The sequence below is a fragment of the Oryctolagus cuniculus genome, chromosome 1 (genome assembly GCF_051225735.1).
Source record: "Oryctolagus cuniculus isolate XC-2025 breed Fujian yellow rabbit chromosome 1, ASM5122573v1, whole genome shotgun sequence".
Classification (NCBI taxonomy): Eukaryota; Metazoa; Chordata; class Mammalia; order Lagomorpha; family Leporidae; genus Oryctolagus; species Oryctolagus cuniculus.
This window is the reverse complement of record NC_142867.1, coordinates 55,197,513-55,220,324: the sequence shown is the minus strand read 5'-3', so window position 1 is coordinate 55,220,324 and position 22,812 is coordinate 55,197,513. Positions and strand designations below refer to the sequence as shown.

Sequence of the window (22,812 nt, the reverse complement as noted above, 5' to 3'; positions counted from 1 at the left end):
TGAACAACATAAGCCTATTAACTTCCTTGTGCCTGATACGCAATGATGAGACAGACACAGGCTAACCACTGTAGATTCTCCTATTAAGGGGGAAAAAGTGTGTGTGTGTGTGTGTGGTGTGGTGTGTGGGTGGGGGTGGGAGGTGCTCAGAGGTCCTTAGCAATTCTGGATGGCTGTGCAGGGCGCTTGGCTCCACCCTCTGGGCTCAGGCAGAAGGGATCTGAGCCAACCTTTCTTTTCCAAAAGAAACAGCATTTGCAGCCGAGTAGTTGTTCTGTTTGTTCAGACTCATTTGCCTTTTGTGCAGCTCTGTGCCCTGCAGTCCATGTAGGCAATGTCTTAGCACGGTCATCGCGTGGTCTCTATGAGTCCTCACTTCTCCTGAAAGTCACAGCCACAGACACCCGTGGGCAAACTCCCTTCTGTCTTGAGTTTTCCACAGGGCTGAGTGCCTCTTGTTTCCTGGTGAGGGCCAACGCGGGGCTCCTCCTCCAGTTGGAAGTGCCACCTTACATATCTCTGAGGTCCTAGTAAAAGGGTTTCCATTGGTTCCCACAGCTTTATCTTTAGACCACGTTTCCCTGGCAGCACGCTGGATTTGTTTTTTGCCCAGAGGCCGTTTTAAGCCTTTAGTACCAGTTTCCATCTAGGAATGAGACATTTTCATTTTCAGACTCAGCGAGTGCTGGCTCCTTTCGTCCCAACGGTTCTGTCTTTAAGATGTCGCCTCTCTTTTCACGTTGCAGTGTAAACAGAAGCCAGGTGCCACCTGTACCGTTCTGTCAAGAGATCTGTGCTGAGACATCTGATTTGTTAGGTACATTTTCTGCTTCCTGTTTTACCACGGAAGATGGTGCTGTTAAATTCCCCTCGCTCTATGTCGGGGACTGCCCCAACCCCTATGTAACCATAGTTTGAGATAGAGCTGTTGACAGTCTACAAAGATTAGATGAGGGCTTAGGGTAGGGCCCTGATTGAATAGGGCTGGCACCCTTGTAAAAGGAGGAGCCGCCAGAGCTCTTTCTGCCCCAGAGCGTGCACGGGTGAGAAGGTGGCCGTCTGCAAGCTAGGAAGAGCCCTCACCAGTGCCAGGTTGAATGGCACTCTGTTCATGGACCTTCCAGTCTCTGGTTGGGAAAGAAAAGGAATTTATTCATTATTCTTGTTATTTGTTTCTGTGACAATATAGGTGTTTGAGCCATCTAGTTTGTAGTACTTTTTATGGCAGCCTGAGCAAAACCACACACTAGATGGCAAGGGCCCCCTTTGCTCTGTGGTCTAAGACTATCTCTCTTTTGCTTTTCGTGAAGCCCTCATGGTAGACTTCTTGAGGGTTGGCAGATCCCTCAGTCTCTTCTAGACCCTCCCAACCTCTCCTCTCAATGCCACTGTTCCATTTTTTTTTTTTCTAATTACAGCATCCCCACACTTCCTGGTACCCTAATCTACACTACTTATCTGTTACTGCTGACGGAAATTCCCAACATTTATTGGATCAAAGCAATAATAATCATTTACTCTCTCTCTCTCTCTCATGGTTTCTGTGGATCACAAATTTAGGAGCGGTATTACTAAGTGGGTCAGGCTCAGGATCTGTTGTGATGGTGCAGTCAGATGGTGTCTGGGGGTCATTTTTTTTTAAAATAAAGATTTGTTTATTTACTTTAAAGTCAGACTTACAAACAGAGAGGGAGACACACACAGAGGTATCCTCCATCCAGATCATCCCCATTGACCACAATGGCCAAGGTTGGGCCAGGTGGAAGTCAGGGGCTAGGAGCTTCTTCTGGGTCTCTCATGTGGGTGGCAGGGCAAAAGCACTTGGGCCATCTTCTGCTGATTTTCCCAGGAGCATTAGCAGGGGTCTTGGTTGGAAGTAGAGCAGCTGGTACACCACTGATACTGGGGTCTTCTTGAAGGTGTTGTAACTTGTGTGTCTGGTGCCTGGGCTAAGAAGATGGGCACAGCCAGGGGTGGGACACCAGGGCTTCTCAGGTATCTTCTCTCCGGCATCTCTCTAGGTGGCTTCCCCAGCATGACACTTGCAGACTTCTTATGTGTCCTTGAGAAGGGCTCCCAAGCGTGTGTTCCAAGAGAGCTGAACACTTTTGATGGCCTAATCTCAGAAGTCACCTAGTGTCACACCCACTGCACTTCACTGGTGAGAGCAGTTTCCAGCCCACCCAGATACAAGGAGACTGGATATAGTCTCCTTGCATTCCTCTTGGTAGGAGGAATGGAACTCACACCGTAGCAAGAGCATGCCGGAGTGAGACATATGTTATATTTCTGTGTGTATTTGTTGTATTTTGAAAACTATAATCCTAATATATGCACCCTGCACACAGTGGGTCTTTGGTGATTGTTTGGTGCTCACTTGATTTGTTTATTGACCTTGTGTTTAATAATAGTAGTTAGATTTCCAGATGCCTTCATTACCAATCCCCTCTCCTCATTGTAGGTAAGCACAGTTCTCATTTCTCCCAACATGCATGAATTTTGCCTATTTTTGAACTTCTTTAAATGAAGCATAAAAGTGCAGTCTTTCTGCCTGGCTTCTCTATCATGCAGAGCACTCTGTACACATTATCTCGATTCTTGCAGCAATCTTAGGAGATAGTCAGATATTCACATGCTGCCTATATGCTAGCCAAGTGCATTCTGGTTAGCCTGCACATTTGGAGTTTGACTACTTTTAGCAACAAAAGTTGAATGCAATCTTTATTTCTCCTTGTTATTGCATGCCCTTGTGTGAAGTCATTGATTATACTTGCCTGGCCCCTGTAGGCCCTGAGTTTGTATCCCCTAAGGGGAGCATTGTTGTCTCCAGCTCCTGAGAAAACACAGGGCCATTAGGGCTTAAAGAGTTGGCACAAATTCTCACATCACGGCCCTCTGAAGTGGGATTTGACCACAATACTGTCCTCTTCCAGTGCGTCTAAATTAGGATCCAAAAAGACAAGTCTGTCCCCAAGTTCTGTTTCTTAGCCTGAAATTCCCTGGGCTTCATTTCTTTTCTGAAATCTCACTGTCTGCTTTGGCCCATGGACAGGGCAGGGACAGGTACAGGGGCTGTGCTTCTTGGTACCTGGAATTCAGCTTCCTCTCCACCTGAGGCAGCCTCTGATGCTGAGTAGTCTCTGGCTCCCCAGCCGATCCTGCAAGTCCCAAGCACACTGTGTTTCTCACTGCTACCTTCTTGCTCACACTGAGTCTTCCTGCCTGGGTTGCCCAACACTACTCGGTCATCCTTCGTGGTTCAGCCAGGCCCCCACCTCCCCTGGCCAGCCAAGTGCTTCCCTTTCTTCTCCAGACATGAAGACGCCATTGGAAAACTTTGTGCTGTAATTACCAAATGAGGTATCAGATTGATCCAGAATGATTTTTTAGGAATGTGATTCAAGTTTCAGTCCCGTAAAAGGTTAAAAAAAAAAAAAAAGAAGCTAATTTCACTTATTTAATCTCAGCTAAATGCATCACTGACTTTTTATTGATTCTTGAGTGAGATGAGAGGCATCTGTGCTACCCCCACTGGGGGACAAATGAACAAGCAGCCATAAGTTTATTGCTTGCAGGTATCCCGCTTGCTTCCCACATACCCCATTGGGTTTCAATTCCATCACAGCCAGGCTTGCTGGGGCACCCTGGGCTTGACCACACAGCCTAGGTGCTGGGAGAGCAAAGGAGAGGCTGCAGCCCTGGGCTGGGGAGAGTCAGGAGCTGGGCTGGAGGTAGAAATGGAGTGGCAGCTGGCTTAGGGGGAACCTAGGAATATTATTAGAGTTCAGAGTTCTTGATTCCAGCCCTTTCTTTCCTCTTTGTTGCATCTCAGACTACTTATTAACTTTTATGGGCTTCAGTTTCCTTAACTGCAAAATGCATTTCCTAGGTGACTTTATGAGTTTTTGGACTTGGGATGAATATAATTACCCTCAGCTGGAGAATTGGGTTTTACTTTTCATCCATGCTTTGAAAATTAGCTCAGGAGTTTGAGATGAAGAATTATATTTTCTCCTGGCAGTATTCAGCTAGTCACAGTAGCAGACACCATCTTTTATTAGACATACACTGTATGCCGACCTTGGCAGGACCATTGCGTGCTTTATCTTGTTTATTCCCATCACAACTGCAGTCATCTCCACTTGACAGATGACAGAGTGAAGCTCAGAGAGGGGAGGGCACCTGCTTGCTGTCACATGGTTGATGAGCTGCTGAAATTTGAGCAAATAATTGGTAAAATAATGAGTGGCGTGCCTATTTCTTTTTTTCTGCTCAGCATCCCCGCCCCACCCACCCTGTTTGCCTTTTGGAGACAAATCTGGCCTATTTGGTTAAAGACAAAGTCAATCATAGAACCCCATGCCCAGGTCCTCAGGCTTTGTCCAAGGGGGTACCTCTGGTGTAAGATAGCAAAGGGCCTTTCCCTTGGGTGGGTACTTGGAGTTGAGCTGCTGCTGGTGCATGAGGTCAAGCTGCCCAGTGCGTGGCGTTGCAGCTGATGCCATCTGGAAGCAGCACATTACCTGAAGCTCTGGGGCAGCCTGGAGTCCAGCCTGCCCCAGGTTCTAGTTATCTAAACTCAGTCCTCATGCCCTGTCATCTCTCCCTTGGCCTTGGGACACCACTGTCTTGGCTTTTCTTTCTGCCTCTTCAGCTGTTCTCAGTGTCCTGTTCTGCTACCCCAACTTACATGTCAGACATGCGACCCAGGATACTACGTGCAGATCTCTTTTTTTCTTATTCTGTCTAAAACATTCATACTGGTTGGAATCCCCAGGGATTTCAATACCTATTTTCTTTTTTCTCTCTCTCTGTGTGTGTGTGTGTGTGTGTGTGTGTGTGTTTCTGATACCTTCTATTCTGCATCTCAGCCTGGATCTCCCCTGCAACCCCAAGCTTTATATCCAGCTGGTTGTTTCTGGGCATTTGAGTAGGAGAGCATGCAGGCTTGTGTTGTGTCTCCGCAAAATGATCTGTTGAAGTCCAAACCCCAGGACCTCAGAATGTGACTTTCTTTTGAAGTAGAGCCTTTACAGAGGTAATCAAGATAAAATGGGGTTGTTCAGTGGGCCCTAACCCAGTATGTCTGCTGTCGTTATGGAGAGGAGAACACTGGACAGAGGCACACATCCACAGGGAGGGTGTCGTGGCAGGTGAAAGCAGAGAACCAGGTGAAATGGCAGGGTTCAAGGAATGCCAGAGGCTGTTGGCAAACCCCCAGACACTAGGAGATGGGCATCAGATTAGCCCTCACGTCCTCAGAAGGAGCCTGTCTGCTGACACCTCGGTCTCGGTCTTGCAGCCTCCGGAACGGAGGTGCACTCAGTGTGTGGTCCTTCACGCTGCAGTCCTGGCCTACCAATACAGATAGCACAAGCAAATGAGCAAACCCGTGATTAATGTATTCATGTGAAGGTGTTGTTTAACCTAATAATGAAAAGTAACCATATATGTTTACATGTGTGTAATACACAAATTTGTGTCAGGAAAACTTCTGAAAGTATTACAGAAGGAATTGGTGCAGGGAATGTGATGTTTACAAAATATGTGAAAGGCCTGAATGGGCACAGTTGCTGATAGTTTCAGAAAATCAGGAAGTTATAAAAATCATAAACAAGCCACCATCAGTGACTTCAGCAGCAAGAGGCACTGATGTGGATGAATCACAGAAGGATGTGTGGGAACCAGGGCAGAACCCCCTGTCCGCACATGTCTGGAGGCCCATATGGCTTGTTTCCCTTCCGTGGTCTAAATTTCACAAGAATGTCTCTTACTGGAGGAATCAAAATGGGGACTCTGCTGCAAGGGCATCTGGGAAATGTAGTCTTCTGGTTTCCAGCACCTGGCAATACAAGAAGAGCTCAGAGGTGCTGGAGTGACTCTGAGTGCTAACAGTCAGTATCCAGCACAAAATGTGTTTGAAAATTACAACCCCTTCTCCCCAAAACCTTCATGCAGTTTTAAGAAGTTAACACATGAACTTGCTTTATAAAGTAAAATGCACCTTAAAAATTTAAGGTGTTTATTAACTGGAGAAGGTTCATTGTCACAGGTAGGACATCTGATGAAACAATTCATTATTTTTTTTTAAACCGATTTATTTATTTGAAAGCAGAGTGTGAGAGAGAGAGAGGGAGGGAGAAAATCTTCCATCTGCTGATTCACTCTGCAAATGGCCACAACAATCAAGGCTGCACCAGGCTGAAGCCAGGACCTTCTTCCAGTTCTCCCACGTGGGTGCAAGAACCCAAGCACTTGGGCCATCTTCTGCTGCTTTCGCAGACACATTAGCAGGGAGCTGGATTGGAAGTAGAGCAGCCAGGGCTCGAACCTGTGCCCATATGGGATGCCAGTGTCACAGTCAGTAGCTTTACCAGCTACACCCAACAATTCATTATTTTTTTAAAATGATTTATTTACTTATTTGAAAGTCAGAATTAATACAGAGAGGAGAGGCAGAGAGAGAAAGGTCTTCCATCTGCCGTTTCACTCCCCAGTTGGCTACAGGTGGGGGGGAGCTGGGCCAATCCAAAGCCAGGAGCCAGGAGCTTCTTCCGGGTCTCCCATGTGGGTGCAGGGGCCCAAGGACTTGGCCATCTTCTACTGCTTTCCCAGGCCATAGCAGGGAACTAGATCAGAAGTGGAGCAGCCAGGTCTCAAACCAGTGCCTATACGGGATGCTGGCACTCTGCAGGCTGCAGCCCTACCAGCCACACCACCGCACCGGCCTCTCATTATTTTCTAAAAGAAAAAAAAATTCAGGTGAATTACAGTTAAGTATTTTTGTTTTCATTTTCTAGATAATTATTTCAAAACTCTGTTTTAAGTGAGTGAATGTATTTATGTATATCTGTCGATGAGTACTTGTATGAGTTTGTGTGTACGATTGAAGGCTCCATGTTTGTATGCATGTGTGTGCATTCATGCCTGTGTGTGTGTGTGCGTGTGTGTGTGTGTATGAACCTGGATTCAGGCGGGGAGTCTGCTCTTAAAGTCTATGCTTTCAGAATGTCTGTCCTGAAGGTCCTTCAGAACCCGTGTGCAATCCCCTCTTCTTCTCTTTCCTGGTCCCTCTTTTTCTCTTTCTCTTCTAGAACCATCTCTCCAGCCCCACTGCCCTCAGGCAGGCATCTTCCTCTTCCCCAGCTTCAGCTTCCCTTCCCCTTTCCAACCAGCTCTTTTACTTTAGGAAGATTCAGGTTTTCTGTATGTGACGGAACCCCTGCTCCTGATTTATTAACATCTGGTGCTCCCTAGGTCTGGAGAAGAGTCTGGAAGTCAGGTGGCTTCCACAAGGACTCCCCGTCCCCGATTAGTGCATCACTGTCGGGAGATGGAACTTGCAATTTGCGTGTAATAATGAGATAAGCTGCTGATTGAGGAGGGCATGCCAACCTGATTAGGCCTTAATCACATGAGGCAAGGCATCAAGACTCCTAATCTGGTTTTGTCCTTGTTCACTCTCCTGGCAGCACTGAAGTGAAGGCACGGAGCATTCTGTAGGGCAAGATGGCTTTTCAACGCTGGGGCTGGGCGAAACTCCTGGAGAAGCCAGGCCTCCCGATTGCAGACTACTTTTCTTTTTGGGACTGGTCTGGACGTTTTTCAGCTTTGCAAATGAATCTGGAGAGGGGTTTACAGGAAAGGAATTCACCCTCCCACAGTTGGAGGAAGTCTTTGTGTGTTTGCCAGAGCTTCTAGATGATTCTAAATTATCAGAAAAATAGCTGTGTCCTATCACTTCTGCAAGGTCTTGCTTCTTTGTTCTTCCTTCTCCCCTTTTCTACCATTCACTTACCTGTGAACAAGCTCCATGAGGCTGACTCGTCTGACCTGATCTTCACTATGTCTCTGGTGCCAAGAGCTTGGTATGGAATTGACAGTAGGTTTTGCCATTGCATGCATATTGCCAGGTCCTGGACTGATATGATACTGTGGCACCAGTGTGAGTCCTACAGAAATCCTGCTCTTGAGGTGGACAGAGACGAAGAAATCTGCAACCAGAAGAGGCAATGTGAGAGGTGAACACAAGTGGTAGGGGAGCAGAGAGGAGGGCAGTGTGGCTATTGCAGTCAGCAAGTATTTCTCGGAAGAGGTGGCAGGAGTTTTCCAGGTGGGAGAATGGGGAAAAGGCATTGCAGGTAGAAGGAATGACCTGGGCAAGGTGCGAAGGAGGCATGAAGTACCATGATGTATTCCAGAAACTGTCAAACGTTTGGAGTGGCTGGGACACAGAGGGTGAGGAGGCAAGTGGTAGGATACACAGCAGGGGAGTCTGCTCCTCATGTCAAGGCTGTTGGCTTTTCCAGGGCACCCAGCTGATGTGCTGAGTGGGGCTCAACTCGTATTCTGCTCCATGTGGCAAGCATGCTCTTATGCCTAAGTCCTCCCAGACGAGGCTCTGTTTGTAACACTCAGAGGCTCCCACAGACCACCAGTGTCTAGGGGAGGGTCTTGCAGATCTTGCTAATGGTGCACCTTTGTCTAGAGCAGTGGTCCTTAAACTTTGTGCATCATAATCGCTTGGAAGGCTGGGATTAAAACACAGATCCTTGGCCTTACCTGTAGCACTTCTGATCCTTAGGGGATAGACTAGGCTGAGAATCTTCCCATCTTTGAAGCTGCTATGTGATACTACTGCTGCTGGCTTAGAGACCACACTTTGAGAACACTTACCTGGGTACCAGGAAGCCGTTGGAAAGGCAGAGGTGGCAGAAGCAGGGCTGGGCCCAGGTAAAGCAGATCTGTTCTCTGGGATTAGGGTTTTTGACATCTCTTGTGATTTAAGCCTGGCAGCTAAATACATTAAGGAGAGTGGCTACACAACATCCTTCCACTTCCTGTTAGTTATTCAAGTAGGAGTCTACCCAAGGGTCTTTGTGTCCACAGAGGTTTCGTCCACACATGATTTAAGGACTGGCCATATTGCAATGAACACCTAGACCTTCTCAATAATGAGTTCCCTAATGAGTTAAGCATTTGTTTATACTTTGTTAATTACTCCCTGGAGAAGCTAGGGATGAGGGAAACCTAAAGCTATCAACTGAAAGATGAGTCATACACAGTGATAAAGCTTCTTTGGAAACACTTTTATTCAAAGATGTTTGACTACAACACTATAATTCCTGTGTGTGTTTGTGTGTGTGCGTGTGTTGGGTGAGGGATGGTGAGAAGGACATGGAGCCACAGAGTGTCAGGACCTTACACACATTGGTTTGCTAAATGAATGTGGCGGGCACACTGAGCATGTGATGGGACCAGGGGTGATCTGAATGAGGGGCTGAAATTGACAGCAAGTCATCACAACCTGGTCACTGGCTCTGGGCTGGGGTTTGGAATCTTGACTTGGGAAGCCAAAGGATCTCAGATCCCTTTTGTGGCCCTGAGCACACGAATAAGATGTCCTTGCACACGGAGAGAGCATGGCTGTACCCTTCCTTCCTTCAGGGGCCCAAGGCCTACTTGCCCTTAGGTTGACGGCTGGAGCACAGAAGGGATTAGGGGGTCGAGGAAGTCCATCTTTACTCTCTAGTTAAATGCAGTCTTCAGGATAAACTAGTTTCAGGAGGGGGTGGGGAGAGTGGGAGCTGGGACATCTAATCTGATTATCTTTTGCCCATTTCCGAACAGAGCCACAGCCTTTCCTGAGGGTCAGGCAGGCAGGTGCAACAAGATAAATCTCTATTACTCATTGATTTAGGTGGCCCATTAGGGAGACGTATGCTGGCTGAAGGGCTGCCATCCCCGACTAGCTCTCCTGTCACCAAAGTGGGCCTGTCAGCGGTGCCATCGGGAGAAGGAGAGCCTTGCTTGTCAACGGCAGCCACATTCTGCCTCTAGGTGTCAAGGAGAAAAGGAGAGGGGAGTTTGCTCAGAAGCTGCAATCAAAATCAGGTTGTTCCTAATTACGACAGCTCCAGGCAGCACATTTCCATAATTCCCCGTTAAGGAGGTCCTGATGTGTGAGTCACTGGGTGGTTGTGAGGCCCCGAGCAGCGCTGTTCTGTGTCTGAGGCTCCTCAAATCAAAGTCATTGAAATCACCCAGGCTGTCTGAGCACCTGAGGGGTAGCTGTCCCACCCAGACATGTACCCAGCCAAGACATGCACATGGCAATGGATCTGATCTGTTGCCCGCTGCCCAGGGCAAAAGCCTCAGCTAGACCCTGACCTTGGGGGAGGAGAGCATAGACTCAGGTGTGCTTGGGGGTGGGGCTATTCTTGGCAGACTCTGGTCCATCCTGCAATGATGACCAGGAGGGAAGCCTACTGGACTTGGATGAGGAGAGTCTGAGCTCCATCCATTTAGCAAAGCTTTGTGAGGCCCACCTTGTCTAGGAGCTGGGGATTCAGAGATGAATACAAGATGGTTAGTGCCCTCAGAAGCTTTAGGGGCAGGGGTAGATGCTGAATAAAAAATCCAACTCATTGTGCTGAGGGCTGCATCTGTAAGCACAGAACATCTCAGGAGTGCTGAAGAGCGGAGGCTAATTCTGTCTGGTGGCGTTGGTGTGGTGCAGTGGTGAGGAAAGTCTTGTTCTTGGTCTTCTCAAATATTGTGGCAGTTTAATGCCTCCTGTTCTGTTCCTTTGGCTTAAGATTGCATTGACTGTTTGGGGACTTTTGTGATTCCTTACAAGTTATAGTAGTGGTTTTCTTTTCTAGTTATCTGAAAAATGTCATTGGGATTTTGATAGGGCTGGCTCTGACTCTGTAAATCACTCTGGGAAGCATGGACATTTTAATGATATTGATTCTTCTCATCAATGAATACAGGATGTCTTGCCATTTCTTTGTGTCCTCTTCAATTTCTTTCATCAGTGATTTGTAATTTTCATTGTAGAGATCTTTCACCTCTTTGCTTAAATACATTCCTAGGTATTTTATTTATTTACATATTTTGTAGCTATTGGGAATTGGATAGCATTCTTTACTTCTTTTTAAAATAATTCACTATTAATGCATATAAAATGCTACTCATTTTTGCCCCTTTGTATCCAGCCACTTTGCTGAATTTGTTTATTCCAATAGCTTTTTGGTGTCTTTGGGGTTTTCTTTGTTTGTGTCATTTGTGAACAGAGGCAAATTGACTTCTTTCTTTCCATTTTAGATGGCCTTTGTTTCTTTTCTTGTCTAATTGCTCTGGCTAGGGCTTCTAGTATTATGTTGAATACAAGTGATGGAAATGGGCATCCTTGCCTAGTTCTAGATCTTAGAAACTGTTAGAATCTCCCACGTTCAGCATGATGTAAGCTGTTGGCTTGTTACATATGACCTTTATTATGTTGGGGTACCTTTTTTCTCTATGCCTAATTTTTCAGATTCTTTTTATCATGAATGGATGTTGAAATAAATAGAAATATATCAGTAAATGTAATAATTATAAATGGACCAAAACCTACTTAGAAGATAGAAGCTCCAAGACTGGATACTAAGCAAAGTGCTGTCTAGGATAGTGACAAAACACAGGAACTGAGAATGGTTAAAAATAAAGGAAATGGGGGCCAGCACTGTGGCATAATGGGTAAAGCTGCTGCCTGCAGTGCTGGTATCCCATATGGGCGCTGGTTTGAGTCCCAGCTGCACCACTTCTGATCCAGCTCTATGCTGTGGCCTGGGAAAGCAATGTTAGATGGCCCAAGCCCTTGGGCCCCTGCAGCCACATGGGAAAACCTGGAGGAAGCTCCTGGCTCCTGGCTTTGGAACAGCACAGCTCCCGCTGTTGTGGCCAATTGGGGAGTGAACCAGCGGATGGAAGACCTCTCTCTCTCTCTCTCTGCCTCTCCTACTCTCTCTGTGTAACTCTGACTTTCAAATAAATAACAAGTAAATCTTAAAAAATAATAATAAAGGAAATGACAGGGCTGGCGCTGTAGTACAGTGGGTTAAGCCACCATCTGCAGTGCCGGCATCCCCTTTGTGCCCTGGTTCAAGTCCCAGCTGCTTCACTTCTGATTCAGCTCCCTGCTAATGTGCCTGGGAAAGCAGCCAAAGTTGGCCCAAGTCCTTAGACCCCTGCACCCATGTAGGAGACCTGGAAGAAGCTCTTGGCTTCTGGCTTTGGATTGGCGCAGCTCCAGCCATTGCAGCCATTTGGGGGGTGAACCAATGGATAGAATCTCTCTCTCTTTCTCTGTAACTTTGCCTTTCAAATAAATAAACCTTAAAAATGAAGGAAATGGAAAATAAATACAAAAAGTGAAAAATATATGATAAAATCACAATAATGAGAAAGTTGGAACAGATATTTTAATATCAGATGATACAGCTTTTATTCTAATTAAATAAGTCATTATGTAATGATAAAGTAAATAAGGAAGATAAAAACAATTATAAACTTATTTGCAGCCATAAAATACACAAGGAAACACTGATAGTGTTATAAGACAAAACTGACAAACTCACAATCACAATGGTAGGCTAACATTTTTCTCAGTTATGGATAAAATAAATAAAATTTAAGGTGAATTTAGAAGATTTGACCAAAAAAAAACTAGCTCAATTCAGTGGCAATATTGAGAACTTCAAATATAATCATTAGCGAGCACAAATTCTTTTCAAGATTACCTGGAATAGTTCTACAATTTGGTCACTTGCTTATCTACAAAGTGACAATTCAATATCAAACAGCTACATTCTGCACCCCAACTTAATAAAATTAGGCAACATCATTGAGAAGATAAATAATCAATATGCCACTCATTTATAAATTTAAAGCTTGTAACTAATTCATGACTCAAATTATTGACATGAGCGTTTTTAAAGAACAGAATGACCAAAAAGCCCCACACAAATCCCAACTGGTGAGATGCAAGTGAAAGAGTGCTTTGGGGATATTTATAGTCTTCAGAGGAACTATTAGGAAAAGGAATATTGGAAAGTAATGAATTAATTGTTCACTATAAGAAATTTGAAAAGGAACCAAACAAATCTAAAGAAAGTAGAAAAACAAAAATGATAAAGTCCTGAAAATCTTAAATTATAAACAAACCAAAACAATGAAACAGAAGATCTATACAACTAAAGCTGGTTCTTAGAAAAAAACTAATCAGGTAGACACACTTTTAACAGGATTGAATAAGGAGGCGAGCTAATTCTCAAGTATATATTAGAATAAGAATAAGATTTTCACTTTAAAAATCAGAGAGAATATTTAAGCACCATCGTGCTAGTGCGCCAAGCAGCCTGTACGCGGCGGTGACCTCTGCAGCAGCCAGGAGGACGTGCACCCTGTCAGAATCTGGCTGGCAAAGGAAACAAGCCTGCGAGGACACACACGAGTGCAGCTCACTGGTTACGACAGACAGCAACATCGAGATCAGTGTGGTAGCAGCCCTCTGTGCACCACAGGATGGCACCAAAACGAAATGGGCCAGGTGGCAGGCGGCGTGAAGGGTAGGTTGCTCTGATGTGGGAGCACCAATCCTAGACTATAGCTAAGCTATTTCACAGCACGTAGCTGTCTCCCAGGCAGGTGGCCAGGTGTTGTGTTGAAAGCTCTTACCTCTCCAGAACGAGGCAGGCAGGTCAGAAACCACCCCATGGAAACCTCTCACAGAATTCCGAGTTTCCCCCAGCTAGAGAGGTGGGCAGCCATCGCCAGCCTGTGCCAGCTCCTCACAAAACAGCCCATGGTGCCAAGTTCTTGGAGGACGGCAGGGAGTTCTGCCAGGATTAGGGCAGACTGTGTTTGTGCTTGGCCTGTGTGACCTATTTGAATATGTGTGAGGCCATTATGGTGCTACAGCCAAGCTGCTCCTCTACAGAGTACATTTGACAATTTTGGTGAAATGGGTAATTACCCAGAAAAATCTATGGTACTAAAAATGACTTATGAATCAGGAGACTTTATGAGACTTATTGAATGAATTAGGACAATAATGAATAATCTAGCTAATTCAAATGCTGCCAGATGCAGGTATTTTTATAGGACAGTTTTAATAAACCTTCAAAAAATTTAGATAATTTATTAAGCTTATTCAGACAATATATAAAAAAAGAGAACTCTATTACTTGTCAGCTATCTAACAAAAAATGGACAGAGATAACATAAGAAATAGCTTATAGGGCATTCTCTCTTATCAGCATAAATGTGGAAATTCTAGGTAAACCAGCTGTTTATTTAGAAAAATAAGTTAACCAAATATGACTGATCACTGGAATTCAAAGACAGTTCAATAGCAAAGACTCTGTTAGTGTAAAATTCCTCACTAACAAATTAAAAGAAGAAAAGTCATGATTTGTTTAGTGCAGAAAAATAATTCTATCAATTTACATGTTATGCAATATATTTTGTATCATTTATAGTGACATTGATATACTTATCAATGAATTATAATATAATAATTATAATTATTATTTAAATTTATTAAAACTCTTAGAAATAAAAGTTACCTGATCTGATATAGTCTATTGATATATTATTGCAACTTATTAAAACTCTTAGAGAGTTAGAAATAGAAGAAAACTGGGCCGGCGCCATGGCTCACTGGGTTAATCCTCCACCTGCGGTGCTGGCATCCCATGTGGGCACCGGGTTCTAGTCCCAGTTGCTCCTCTTCCAGTCCAGTTCTCTGCTGTGGCCCGGGAGGGCAGTGGAGGATGGCCCAAGTGCTTGGGCCTCTGTACCCGCATGGGAGACCAGGAGGAGACTCCTGGCTCCTGGCTTCAGATCGGTGTAGCTCCGGCCATAGTGGCCATTTGGGGAGTGAACCAACGGAAGGAAGACTTAAAAAATAATAATAAAAAAGAAATAGAAGAAAACTGTCGTGATCTGATAGAGTATCAGAGACCCAAAACGTGCATGGGAGAGTACATCAAAGGTGATTCTGGAGAAGAGAGAAGCACATTCGCAGGAGGTAGTAGGATGCTTTCAGGTTTTTCATAACAGTGTATTGGAAGAGGCATAGAAATAGGAAGGGGCTTCGAGAGCTCATGAAACAGAATGGACAGATCACGCACACTTTCCTTGAACTTCATGAACCCTCATGGAGCAATGGAACAAACTCAGAGAGCACAGAGGTGGTTTCCTGTATGTGGGCGGCCAGAGACATGGCAGATGTGGCATTACAAACTGGTGCAGATGGAAGGGACCACCTGTCAATTAATAAAATTGTGCTCCCGCCTCTTACCAAATGCAAAAACCTGTTGCAGGTAGGCCAAAGACCTAATTGGTAAAAGCAAAATTATAAAACTTTTGGAAGAGAATGTCTTTAAGACAAATAATTTTTTTTCTTTTTTTTTTAAATTCATTTATTTATTTGAAAGGTAGAGGGAGAGAGAGAGAGAGAGAGAGAGATATCTTCCATCCGTTGGTTTATTCCCCAAATGGCTGCAATGTCAGAGTTGGGCTGATCCGAAGCGGGTGCAGGGGCCCAAGCACTTGAGCCATCTTCTACTGGTTTCCCAGGCCACAGCAGAGAGCTGGATCAGAATGGAGCAGCTCAGACATGAACCAGTGCCCACATGGGATACTGACACCGCAGGCGGCAGCTTTACGTTCTACACCACAGCGCTGGCCCCACAAAGAATTTCCGAAGAAAATTATGAAAAGCAAAATCAGAAAAGGGTTGACTATGGGCTCTACCTTAAAGCTGAAGTCATAGCCATAAGTCAAGGGAAGTGGCCAGACCCAGATTGAGATTTTTTTTTTTCAGTCTGACAAGATTTAGTAGTTGTCTATTAGTTTACATAGAGGATTCATTTAAATCAGTAAGAAAAACATGTCAGAAAATCAGGGAAGAATCCGAATGAGCAATTCACAGTAAAAACATGCTCCTCCCCAGCCCCCTCAGCATACACTGGAAAGCAGATCACAGCAGGTTCTGGGGATAATGTGAGGACAGGGGGACTCCCACATAAATGTGGGGACATAGGATTAATGCAGCAGTTTACCAGACTCTGAGGTAGAGGATGTACGCCGTACCTGCCAGGTTCCAATGGGACTCTCGGATTTGATCCTCTGTGGAGAGTTTCACTGTGGGGTAGTTTAGGAAGGTACGGAAGAGGTACAGGGACAGCACAGGGGGTGGGGCAGTCCTGGGCATCAGGGTTCCTGGGGCCTGACCGCCCTCAGGCCTCAGAGGAGGCAGTTATTGAAGCGGGACCCTGAGAGGGCTGTGGGGAAGGCAGCCTGTGGCTAGCGGTAGGGGGACCGAGCCAGCCCGCTGGGATCCCACAGGTGGGGAACCTGTGAAGTAAGCATCCTGACCCCACTTTTCTTCCCTATTCGATTTCTCGTCAGTCCTCTTCACTGGCCAAACGTGAGGGGAAGCAGAAGGCCATGGAGTCTGCTCATTATTTTTTTTGTTGTTTATTTATCTATTTTTATTTATCTCAAGGGGAAAGAGAGCAATGTAGAGGGATAGAGGGAGAAAGAGAATGAGAATGAATGAATGAATGAATATCTTCCATCTACTGGTTGGTCTGCAACAGTCAGGAGCCTGGAACTCCATCCAGGTCTCCCATGTGGTGGCAGGGACCCAGTTACTTGAGCCATCACCCGCTGCCTCCTGGAGTGTATGTTAGCAGGGAGGGGATCAGAAGCAGAGATGAGACTTGATCTCAGGTAGTCTGATATGGGATGTGGGTGTCCCGAGTGGCGCTTACTTGCTGCCCCAGAATACCCACCTGCTGATGAGTGCATAGAATTCAGCCTCCTGGGGCCCAGAGCAGTAAAGGAAAGGGGTAGCGTGGACTCTGGAAGGGTGAGGGGAGATGGTTAATCACACTCAGGCTACTGCCCTCCGAGGAGCGTGCCCGGGAGAAACTCTGTCACTGTGCACAAGGAGGGGAGGGGACGAGGGTGCTTCAGCACTGTGAGTAAGAGAAAAAGCAGAAGCGCCAAACTGTCCCTCATTAGGTTGTTGCACAACTGTGTTATGTAAACTGCGATTTATTCCCACTGCAGTGTCACAATGGAATTAAAGCCAGTGAACTAGATTCATACATGTATCAGTATCTGTAAATCTCAGACGATAGTGCTGAATGGAGAAGTGCCTCCAGAAGACCCAGTGCTTATGAGAATACTTGTGTCAAAGTGCCCAAGCCTGCAGCACATGTGTGCATTTGCAGGAGGGGTGCAAGAGTACAGAGAGGAAGGATAGGGGAGGAGTTAGGGGAACTCTGGCTGCATCTGTATTTATAGTTTGTTTTTCATTTTTAAGTTGAGCTGGAACAAATATGGCACACAGTTAATGTCTGTTTAATCTCAGTGGTGGGTATATGAAGTGGGCTTCTGAAAGTTCCTGAAAAATGGAATTAAAAGAGTGCAAAATAGCCATGAACCTATGCAAGCCCTCTTGCATGAAGGAGTTACTTACTACTTAGCTTTATCTTTTGTAGGTTGTTTTTAAAAAATATTTATTTATTTATTGTCTGAAACACAGAGGGAGAAACACACACACACACACACACACACACAGAGATCTTGATTGCCCATCTACTGGTTCACTCTCCAAATGGCTTAAGGACCAGGGCTGGGCCAGGCTGAAGCCAAAAGCTTAGAACTGCCTCTGAGCTTCCCATGTGGGTGGCAGGATTGGAAGGAAGTGGGGCAGCCAGGACTCAAATCAGTAGAGCTGGCGTCACAGGTGGTGGCCTAACCTACTGCACCACAACACTGGTCCCTTCTGTAAGTTTTGAAATCTCGCAGTTAACAATGTAAAAAACAAGAATGCGCCCCTACCTAGAGAATCTACTGAACAGGCATGCTTTGTTCCCCAAGAAGGTGTTTTAGATGAAGCTCGGGGGCCCAGCGTACCCCAGCCTGCAACACTGCTGATGAGAGAGCATTCTGATTGTGAAGAGATTTCCGCTAGTTACCTGTCAAGGCATACAGCTGACGAATGTCCCCGTCTGTCTCCATCTTTGTTTCGCTGTGGGCTGGAGAGGCCTTTCCGGACTTCCTTAGCCTGTCCTGGTGCAGGCTTTGGAAGAGCTGAAAGGGCAGCAGCCTAGGGTGGCTTTTAACCGGCGCTCAGCACAGCGAACAAAACCACGGAGCGTTAGCAGACAGCTTTGAAACGTGCAGGCCTCATTAGCAGGCTGCCGTGACTTGCAAACCTGGCGGAGGCCCAGGATTGTGTGCTTGCTTTCATTTCATAGGCTAAGTGGAGAGGCAGCTCGGAACAGTGGTTCAGGGCACGGGCTGTGGGCCAACAACGGCACTGTGCAGTAGGGAAGCTGCCCTGGGGCAGTCGTCTGGAGCAGCCTGGCCAACCGCTCCAGAGCCGCTTGTTTTACTCAGGAATCTGGGAGTTGCCTGGGTTTAGCTCGGTGGTCAGTCCTCAGGCTGGCTCTTGGTGGTGGGCGGGGTGCTGGCGTCATCCTGAAGGCGTCGTCTGAGAAGGGGGCCAGGGCTGAGGATGCTCAGGCAGCTGGGCTGGAACAGCAGGGGCCCCTCTGCTCTCTCCCTGTCTCCCTCCCACTCCCTCCTTCTGGGTGGCCTTCCCACAAGCTGGCTTCACTGTTGTGGAAGCCCTTGCTGGCTGAGGGTGTCCAGAGCTCTCAGGAGAGGCTGGTAAGACAGGGCGGCCTTCCCTCTCCGAGGCACTGACTCTCACTCCGGCTGCGGCAGTCACGCAGGCGGTGAAGGTGGATGCACTTGACTCGAGGAAAGCTCTTCAGGCCGGTACTAAGGAAGTATTTGTTAAAGAGAGGGAATACGGGAACACAGATTTCCCGAATTTCTAGCTGGAGCCCGTGGTCCTCACAAACAGATCCAGGCCTTCTAACTGGTCGGTGGGCAGGAGCCTGCCTGCAGACTCTGCCTGCTGAAGCTTCTTGGGCCTTTCTCCTCACCACGCTCCCCTTCGCCCTCACCCAGATCTGCCTGTAACTGTGAACTGCCAGTCGCTGGGACCTCGCGTGCCTTCCCCTCAGTCATTCTTTCAGTTCCCCAGCAATCATGGGTGGCGATCCTCCTCTGGACAGGCCGCCATTAAGGCTAGTAGGGACCCTGTCTGTGTCCCCTGTTGGCCAGCCTGCTAGTCTGCAGGTGCAGGAGCATCTCAGTCCCTTCACGGTTCTTGATGCTGTGCAGTGGGACGTTTGTGATGCCACAAAGACCCAAGAAGATGAGTGTGCGTGTGTGTGTGTGTGTGTGTGTGTGTGTGTGTGGAAGGACAGTGGACTTAGCCTGAGGATGGGCATGTATGTTTGTTGGGGGTTGTCGGAGTTGGACTGGTTTGGATTGCAAAAGGTGAGCTGCAGCTCCCTAGGCAGGCTGCATAGGGAGGGGCATTCCTGGCAGAGAAATGACATGTGCTCCGCCCAGAGAAATGTTTGGGGATTGTAGGTGTTCACTAACAGCAAAAAGATTGGAGAGGCAGCTCCAGGAATCCTGGCCAGAATTCCCAAGTTAACCCCCATTCAGGTGGCCTTTGGCAATGTCATAAGGTACCAAAAAAAGGCCCAGAGCTGTGACGTCAGATGGAGCTGAATTTGAATCTCATCCCTGGCACTAGAGTCCTCTGTGATGTAGCATAGGGTAGTTAATCTCTCTAAGGAATAATTTTCTCACTGTAAAATGGGGATAATAGTATCTTCTTTAAATAAGTAGATGGGGATGAAATGAAATGATGTGTGGGAAACCACTTGTCATTATGCCTAGCATGTGTGGTTACTTGAAAACAGTAATTATTTCTCCCCTCCAGAGCTGCTTGGAGGTGTGTGCATGTGTGTGTGCACATATGTGTGCGTGTATACACACGTGCACGAGAACACTGAAATGCAGGCACAGATAAGCACACAGCAGCAGCTATCCATGTACGTTTTCTTCACTCTTCTTTGTATAATACTGTCTTCTTGACATGGAAATGGCTTATATCACAGCAAATAATGGGAAGAAACTGATATACAGACAAGCCTGGGAACAAACTACTGCACTGACACTCACCACTCATACAATTCAGGTGAATCACCTCCCCTCTCTGAACCTCTATTTTGTTGTCTGTAAAATGGGAGGTATAAGCTCTAACTTGGCATGAGACTTATATGAAGATGCTAAATCTAAAGTGCCTGGCATCATTCTTAGGCACTCGGGAACTGTCTTTGTGATGTGAAATTGCTTTGCATAGCATAAACACTGTATAAACATACAAGATTATTTTACGAGATTATTTTACAAGATTTATGGTTCCAAATGTTAATGGCTGGGTCAAGGTTTTGTCTTCCTGCTGACTCTGTAGTTGGAGATGGTGTGGTAGAAGAACAACACCTTTATTTCCTGTGCTGCCCAGGGCTGATGTTGTTTCTCATGCCCTGCAACAGCTGTACAATCTTCCCAATGTCAAAGCAAAACACTGTGGGGTCATGCTTAATGTTCCAAGGGAAAGAGCATGTTTGAGTTGTGTAAAGTGTTATGGAATATGAAACAAGGACAGTAGGGCAAACAGCTTAACTGTGAAACAAATATAGTGACTCTAAGTTTCAAGTATGAGAGCAAAATTTTCTATAGAAATCATAAATTAAGAAAATTATGAGCGCCATCTTGTGGAGAGGTCTCCTTAACTCAGAGAGCACTCCTCTCCCTATACAGAACCTCTACAGAAGCAGAGAAGATCTACCCACCCACCCATCCCCCAGTCTATCCAACAATCTGCTCATCCATTCACCCACCCATCCCTCCATCCACTTGACCATCCATCCATTTCTCCATCCATCCATCCATCCACCCAACGATCCACCCAACGATCCACCCCTCCCTCCCTCCTTCCCTTCCTCCCTCCACACATCCACCCATCCACCCATTCATCCATCCACACATCTATCCATCCATCCACCCAATGATCCACCCATCCCTCCACCCATCTCTCCCTCTCTCCCTCCACACATCCACCCATTTATCCATCCACACATCCACCCATCCATCCACCCACATAGCCATCCATGCATACATGCATCCATCCTCCACTCACTCACCCACCTACCCACCCAGCTCTTCCTTCTATCTCTCCTTCCTTCCTTCCACTCACCTATCCATTCATTCATCTAATAAGCTGCTCAATCATTTATTTGTTTATTCAACATTTGTCTATTGCTTTGCTTTCTGTGTTCAGTCTGTGAGATGCCAGGACTCTTCTTGGGATGAGCTCCCAGAAGGTGGTGGTAAATATAGTAAGACAGTGGCATGGAGACCCTTGTTAGAGTGAACTTAACCTGGTGATGGTGGTGGTTGAAGTGGAGACAGGAAGGTAGTGGCACAAAGCTGAGATCTGAAGGATAGACATTGAGAGTGTGTTACACCAATGGAGATGAGGTCTCCTGTTCATTCTCCTCTTAGGGTGGAGTAGGTGAGAGAAGAGGAGAGCCCTCCAGCCATGGCTGGGGCTACTCTTTCTCTGCTATCTCTATAGCACCCATCTTAGCAGTGATGACAAACCCAAGGGGGTCCAGCAGACTCTCATCAGGGTGGGGAGAGGATTGGGAAGAGCTGTGAAATGAAGTGCCTGCTGTGTGGACAGATTCTATTACCTGAGATTAATGCTACCCGTCAATATTAGAAGGTACTCATAGCTGTCATTATGTTGGGTTTTTCACTTAATAGAATTTGTTATGCCCACTTCAGCAGAGCCGTGTTAGTGTGGGCAGTTGGCCAAGATGTGGGAATGGCCTCATTACATGTGACCAGACACATAATGGTATTCTGCATTGGGACTCCACCTCTGTTACCTGCTGCAGTTTGTTCATTGATACATGTATTAATAGGAGAAAATGCCCAGCAAAAAAGCTGGTTAACCTTGGTCAGTGCTTGGCTGAAATCTGAAGGATGGATGGCCCTTTAACAGGCACTTCATTCTCTGTTCCCTTCCCTGTCGCTGGGAATTAATGTTGGGCAGAACTGCTGTTTGCCTTTGCAAAGCATAAGGTGGTTTTGGCAGGCCGACGATGGGCTTGCTGTTTTCAATGTGAGTGCTCTTTAGTTCAGCAAAGTCCTCGCCACGACCCAGCATCTCTGGGCTTTAAGCTGCATGTCCTCTTTTCGTCATTCTTGCATTGTTGTTTTCACAGTGGCAGAGAATCTCTCCATACCCATGCTTTCCGTAACACTGAAAATGAACAAAAGAGAGACAGAAAGGGGGTGTGTGTTTCAAGAAAAATGGTGGAAAGCATATTTCCTGTGGGATTACAAAATACTATAACCCGTTTTTTTTTTTTTTTTTGACAGGCAGAGTGGATAGTGAGAGAGATAGAGAGAAAGGTCTTCCTTTTGCCGTTGGTTCACCTTCCAGTGGCCGCCATGGCTGGCGCACTGCGACCAGCGCACTGCGCTGATCCGAAGGCAGGAGCCAGGTGCTTCTTCTGGTCTCCCATGGGGTGCAGGGCCCAAGCACTTGGGCCATCCTCCACTGCCTTCCCAGGCCACAGCAGAGAGCTGGCCTGGAAGAGGGGCAACCAGGACAGAATCTGGCACCCCGACCGGGACTAGAACCCGGTGTGCTGGGGCCGCTAGGTGGAAGATTAGCCTATTGAGCCGCGGCACCGGCATAACCGATTTGTCTGTCTTAGAGCTTGTCTAGCCTTCGTTGCCATCACTTTCTAGGACTTTGTGAGTATTTGTTTCAGTGTGCACAGGAGCAGCTCTGGGCAGTGTCACAGAGAAGGCATTGTTGACCCTGATTGTCATCCTTTCCCAGATCTCCCTGCTGTCCTTAAGTGACCTGGCCAGACTTAAAGGGACATGGATTGTGGCTTTAAAGGCAAAGCCTTCGCCTGTCGGCAATTCCTTCTAATGGGACCCCTTCTTCCTTTCTTTCATTTAACTCAAGTCAGAAGTAATTCAGTATTTTATTGGGGGCTGCTTTGATATTTT

At 46.4% G+C, this 22,812-nt stretch overlaps 2 long non-coding RNA genes across 2 annotated transcripts in view; one reads left to right on the top strand and one right to left on the bottom strand.

The window, feature by feature from the left end:
- Positions 1–22,812, top strand: part of LOC149128404 (uncharacterized) — a 102,328-nt gene that overhangs the window by 38,396 nt on the left and 41,120 nt on the right. The gene's annotated exons all lie outside the window — the stretch shown is intronic.
- On the bottom strand, positions 6,219–13,710 carry LOC149128405 (uncharacterized). Its single transcript, XR_016212764.1, has 3 exons — positions 13,504–13,710; positions 7,799–7,994; positions 6,219–6,741 (listed from the first exon to the last, which is right to left on the bottom strand). It is a non-coding gene; the product is annotated as an uncharacterized LOC149128405 (long non-coding RNA).